Source organism: Rattus rattus, chromosome 3 (genome assembly GCF_011064425.1).
Source record: "Rattus rattus isolate New Zealand chromosome 3, Rrattus_CSIRO_v1, whole genome shotgun sequence".
Taxonomy (NCBI): domain Eukaryota; kingdom Metazoa; phylum Chordata; class Mammalia; order Rodentia; family Muridae; genus Rattus; species Rattus rattus.
The window spans coordinates 177,980,737-177,986,736 of record NC_046156.1 but is presented as its reverse complement, the minus strand read 5'-3'; the positions used below and the strand labels follow the sequence as shown (position 1 = coordinate 177,986,736).

Below are 6,000 nucleotides of genomic sequence, written 5' to 3'. Positions count from 1 at the left end.
TGAATAGGTAGAGACCCGGAGGAAGAGTCCTTAAGGAGATGCACAAATCTGGAAGAACACATGATTTCTACCACAATCATGACACTGAAATAAAACCAAGTATAGGAGGAAGTACCATGAGTTCTCCCTGTGTATGCTGATCTACCCATTGACAAAGGCAAATGCTAGTCATATCTCAAGGAACATGGGAGAGGTGCAGATGTCAACACAGAGTTGGACAGGCAAAGGAAGGGAATGAATTCCTAGGAATCATCCAAGAAAACTGGGCACAACAAAGATTGCATTGACTACAGCACAGTGGCCTTTCTGTTATCAGGGATTCATAGACAGTACATCTCCTGTACCAAACTCTATTGAATAGAAGAAAAAATATTTGTCACACTTAGAGTGGAAACTAGGTCAAAACAAATTTCACAAGATGTATGTTTTCACACTAGGCACATGGGCCTGGAGAGATGGCTCAGTGGTTAAGAACACCTATTGCTCTTACAGAGGATTCTATTCAGTTCCCAGAACTCTCATGGCAGCTCACAATTTCCTGTAATTCTATTTCCAGGGGATGTTCTTGTGCCCTCCGTGGGTTCTTGCACACATGTAGTACGTACATACTCCAGCAGTCTCTCTCCTAAGCAATGCACTTAAAGAAAGAATAATAAATAAGTCTGATAAAAAAATTAGAATACAGCAAACAGGTTAGAGAATTTTTATCAGAAAAGAGTTAATGAAATCATTTAGAACACATAGACTATTTATCCATGATTCTGGAAGCAGAAAGAAAGGAGAGAACATCAGGGCCGCCTGCCAGAGACTTTTTTTTTTTAAATTTTTCTGCCAGAGACTTTACCTAAACCCTAAGCAGAAATCTAGATCAAAGAATTGTGCCATAATCACAGAGTAGGTGATCATCAAATCTTAACCCTTTATGAAGCCAGAGAGCAGACGTGACGGACTTTCTTGGCTCCTTGGTAGAGAAGGAACAAATAAATGATTAACAGGATCAAAATCTCTCCAAATCCTGTCTAGGTCCTGAGAAAATTCTAGATTCTCCATACTCAAAGTCAAAAAAAAAAAAAAAAATCAAAGGCTCACCCATGCATACATGTATGCATACTCTTTAAGAGTTAAATTTCCATATCTTCTTTGTTAGATCTAAAATATTAAAAATAGCCTACTATAGCCTAGTGGCACACAGTAGGTATTCAATAAACATCACTTGAATTAAAAACCAACTAAGAAAATATATTAAAAATGACCATACTGTAAATATTTTTATGTCAACAAACCAAAATTATATATGTGTATATATATATATATATATATATATATATATTACAAAAAAAGTATTACAAGTGTCACACAACTGAGAAGTAGAGACCTTGACTTGGTAGAAGACACAGGTCTGCAAAGGGAGAGCAGGAAACACCAAAGCTCTTCAAAGATCTCACAACTTTGTCAAGGGAAGGCTGTCTGTCAGCATCACAGAGGTGATAGTAACTTTGTGAAAATATGTTCACTGTGTTTAGTTTCAAGATATAGAGCTCAGCTTTCTGGAATTGTGCTGATTTGTGTGAGTGTATTTCCAATATTCCAATATAAATACTTTTCTTACAAAGATCCTATTCCTTTCTACCTTAGCCACATTCCCATTTCAAGAGTTGATCATTGAATCATTGAAAACAAGAGTAGAGAAAATTCACCATATTTCCAAACTTAAAAAAAAAATCTATATGAATTGTATATGCTTTGAAGAACCACTCTGTTGTAGGAAAATTTAACATGATGGTATAAAGAATTAACTCAAATTAGTAGATTACTTTTCTAACTAGTATCATTAATTACTTGAGGGAGCAACTTAAAAACTTATTAAATCCTAAAGAACCTATGAGTAGCCTGAAAATAGACGGCGTAAGTTACTTTTAAATGTGTTCATTTCATTTGAAAGAGTCTGCTTTACCCAAACCACAAAAACCCTTACTTTATTTTGCCTAATCAAGTGATAGTTAATATTTCAACACAGAGCCATTTTATTGCTTCTCTCTAGCTAATCAATTGTAGCAAAGATATGCTGGTTTTCCATAACTAAAGCCTCCTAAGATTCCTTATCTCTTCCCTTCTGGTAACCCAGACCTATTGGAGTGAGTCTGAGATGATAAGGAGAAATCAGAGAAAGGAGGAAGAAGAAGAAAACAGGTATATGGGTGTGTCAAGCCCTAGGGTCACATGTAAGGCCTGTGGCTGGCACTCCTAACTGGTCTGTCATTCTTAGGAGCTCCAGCCATTCTATAAAGTGCACAAGAGTTGCATTCAGTTTCAGGCTGATCATTCTTACTTTAGAAAAGTCCAAGAGATATTTCAACCATCCAAACTTTGCGAGGGTCACCATGACACCACAGAAGGAAATTTCCAAATCTGACGTCCAAAGCTATGTTGCAATTGAAACTTTCAGACACGAACTAAAATAAGTAATCAATCTGGTTTGTGTGTGCTCATGCATGAACGTGTGAGTGGGCTGTATGTGTGCAGTGTCTAGCGAGCTGTCCATAGGCCAGGGAAAGACTTGTCCTGTGGTCTCTAACTCTACCTCATTCTCTTACAGGCCAAGTCCACAGCACCAGGATTGCTAGTGTCCAAAGCAATAGCTTTCTTTGCCTGTGTATAGATGCCAGGGATTCAAACTCAGACACCCATGCTTACATAGCAAACACTCTTACCCCACCCTCAATTTCCTAAAATAGAAAAGTCCTTTAGACTATAAGCATGGCATATATATTTGAACAGATACTACACTTGATTTTAGCCGAAAGGCCGAGAAGCAATGGCATATGTAAGTTTCACTCTTAGACTTGGATTCAGACTCTTTGTGACCTCCCGTGTATATGCAAATGTTTAAAAAGATCAAGGACTCTGAAAACTAAAAGACTTCTGGTCCTGTTCTGGTCCTGGTTATTTCAATGAGGGATGCTCGGTTCCTATTGTCAGATTTCCGACTGGTTTGCAAGGGTTGAATCCCTACTCTCTGAGAGCTAAAAACCCTGTATTTCATTCAAAGCTCTTATAAACTACTGCTTCTGTACTTTGCTCAAACATGGTTGATTGTGACCAGCCTTTCCAGCTGTGGCTTCGGAAGGGAACAAGGAGAAAACAATGCCTTCCTACTGACATTTCCTGTAAGTGAATTAGAAAACAGGCACAGGTTCCTATGTGCTGCACCATAGGCTTAAAAAAAGCAAAGCCTGCATGCACATGTAATTGTCAAACAGCCTGGCTGACTTTTGACCTGATTTAGCATTACTTGAAGCAGCTTACTGACACTGTCAATGCCATCTCATATAATAGAACACGCACCTTGTAACCGAACCACAGACAGTGCTGAACCACATAAAGAGCCCAGGAAAAGACACGTCTCATATATAAACTGCTCAGAGAGAATAGCTACTGAGTTATCTGGAAGAAGGTCCTCACGGGGCCTCTTTTCCACAGAAGCACCACATTGGAGAGGTCTTTCATGCTTTCTTCTCACAAGCTTGCTTTTAAAAGTTCATAACTCTTCAAATCATCTCATTTAACAACAGCTTACCTCTCTTTCTTTCAATAAAGATTTAGACTAATATCACTGGATATGCTTAGGCCATAGAAACAGAGCACGCCCTGCAAGGATCGGATGAATGAGACAGACAGCCTTTTAGAATAGTGGGTACCATTCTAATCTGAAGCTTGTTCTGCCCTTTCAGTCTTAACAGAGAAACAATTAATAAAGGAGCCCATTAAGACCTGATTATTGCAGCTAAAAAAAAAAAAAAAAAAAAAAAAAGGAAGGTAGAATTTCAGTCCTTTGAAGTAACTGAGAATGATTCAGGCCTCATTACAGAGATATAATCTACATTCATACATTTATGTTAGTGATTCGAATCTATTGGGAGAGATTGGATTCCGTTAAATAGCGCATCTTTCCTGTGGAACATTTCTCATGCTTTCTGGGGCTAAGCTAAGAGGTGACTTAACAATACAGAGTGGTGGGGGGACTTCGGGATTCCACTGTGCTGCAGAAGAAAGGCAGTACAGAGAAGAAAAAGAATGAGATATAATCTAAAAAGCTATGTCAGCTTTTCCTTTGGGCAGTTTAGTAAATGCCCCTCCCTGCCATCCTGCCGTACAGACGAGAGGCAAAGGGACGCTGGGACTCTCAAACATTGCACCTGCTGATGGCAAGTTTTAATGTGAACGTTTCGAGAATGCCCTTTCGCTCATTTTAGGTAGAATCAAAGGCAAAGTTTTAGCTAGAAAATCTGAAGAGCTTTGACTGGAGAAGAAAGGTGCTAGTGTGTTGGGGAAAGGGTAATTGTGGGGAGGATTGGGGGTGTTAAGCTGAAGGAGTGCCTGGTATGAATTTAAAAAAAAAAAAAAAACCACTCAAGTTGGCATGGGTAATGTTGGTGTCCAGTGTAAAGAAAACCCCAAACTAATTACTTCCTGTATTTCATAATTTTTCATAAAAGAATCTTTATTGTATGGTTCCATCAAACATATTTCTTAAATGTAATTTCAATGAGTTGTCAATTCAAACTTGTGAATTCTTTCTTTGGGCATGTGACTTAAATCCCTTAGAAACTGTCTACTCCACTTGTCTGCCTGCTCAGGTATAAAACTGTGAAGTAGGAAATTGAAATTAGCACCGTGGGCTCATTTTTGAATATCCATGCTTTAATTAAAGAAGCAAGACTTGTCTGACGCAGGCTCTTTATTTGCTTAACTTTTCAATTAAATAGCTACAGAAATCAGCTAATCATATTAAAGTTAGAAATCTGCTGTGATGTCCGTCACATTGTCGAAATCTTTCGAATGACCACCGCAGTGAGTTATAAATAATGCAATTAAAAATCCCGATTCTGGTATTAAGTAGTTCTATCTCAAAGGCAGGGAACACACAGAATAATGAAGAGCATGCGTCCAAGCCATTCTTCAAATCACAAAAATGTATTTGGGGAATCATTAACAACCTCTATCTCTGGAGCTTTTTAAATTGTAATTGGCTTTCTTCAGCTTCCAATGAAGACTGGAACCCAGTGCGCACGACATGGTTCCTGACTTCTGTGTGCAAGCTCCTTTTGCAAATTCCTTCGGAGTCACTGTGCCATTTGCTAAGGCTCAAGTTTACCTTGAAACGTCTGCATCCTACTCAGCCATTTAGGTTGAATCATGTGAAATCACCACCGTCTGATATTGACCATTTGTTTTGCTTAGCCAGAACACAGATGTCTAACTGACTCCCACAACAGAGTAATATATGTTCACCCGATCCTAGCCAGTCGTACCCTAGTTTAGCTATTTCCTTAAGGAAATGATCTCCTGGGACTCAGAACTGTAGCATACTCAGGTAGGAGTGGGTTATTACAGTATTTCCTTCTTTGTGCCTTTTGGTTCAGGGCAATAGCTTCCTGGTCTTGTCCTGACTTCTGTCTGAGTTTGGGTTGAAAGCTTGTTTCTGAGAGCAGAGGTAGAGTTGGGGGTTGGTGTGCTCAAGACTGTTTGTGGAAGACTGGTTAGGTAGTGAAGCTGCATTGTAAAGTAGAGCCCTTTAAACATTAAGTCTGAAGATGGGCGGGGACCTCCTCTTTATGGTAAAATGCAAAGGAAATTGCATAGAGGGAAAAAACAGGCAGCAGGGGATTTGGTCAAATTGTGTGATAAAATCTGCGATCTCAGGAAAGTGCATAGGCTTTGAAGTCCATGCGTGATTCTGTAAACGACTCGTGTTACCAATTAGAAATCAGTAACTTGGGTCCCTGATTTCATTTGCGCCAAGAGAGAGGCGATGTTTAAGGGTGACGATAAATCTTCCTGAGCTTAAAAAGACAGAGAGGGCCAAAGTGTGAACTTTTTACTTCAGCAACGGAAGCGAGAAATCAATGATTCATTAAAACCCGAGACCTCCTTGGAAGCTGGCAGGAGAGGAGGAAACGAAGCTAGCTCATTATGTCTCCCTTCTCGACTTCAGCTCCT

At 39.2% G+C, this 6,000-nt stretch overlaps 1 pseudogene; it reads right to left on the bottom strand.

Annotated features, from left to right (window-relative positions):
* Positions 1-2,639: 2,639 nt before the first annotated feature.
* On the bottom strand, positions 2,640-2,817 carry LOC116897647 (annotated as a pseudogene).
* Between the last annotated feature and the right edge of the window lie 3,183 nt (positions 2,818-6,000).